Genomic DNA, 321 nt, shown 5'->3' on the forward strand with positions numbered 1-321 from the left:
GTTAATTGGTCATTGTAAATTATATCAGGGGTTGATGGGCAGTGTGACTCAAAGGAGCAGAAGGGCCTGTATCTCAATAAATAAAACATACATACCCAATGACTTGGCCTTAAGCCATACTCAAAAATGCAAGCCAGGTCTCTGATTGAAGGGTCTCAGCCTGAATAGCCATTGTAAACAAAGTCACTGGGAGACACAGAAGCTAGCGATATAGAAGTCTTTATTCAGCAAAACAAACCAGCATCGTACTCGAGACACTGTTGGAAGAAGAGGCCTCCTGACCCGATATTACATCACACTTTATCTGCTAAAGAACAAAGG

The sequence above is a fragment of the Mobula birostris genome, chromosome 29 (assembly GCF_030028105.1).
Source record: "Mobula birostris isolate sMobBir1 chromosome 29, sMobBir1.hap1, whole genome shotgun sequence".
Classification (NCBI taxonomy): Eukaryota; Metazoa; Chordata; class Chondrichthyes; order Myliobatiformes; family Myliobatidae; genus Mobula; species Mobula birostris.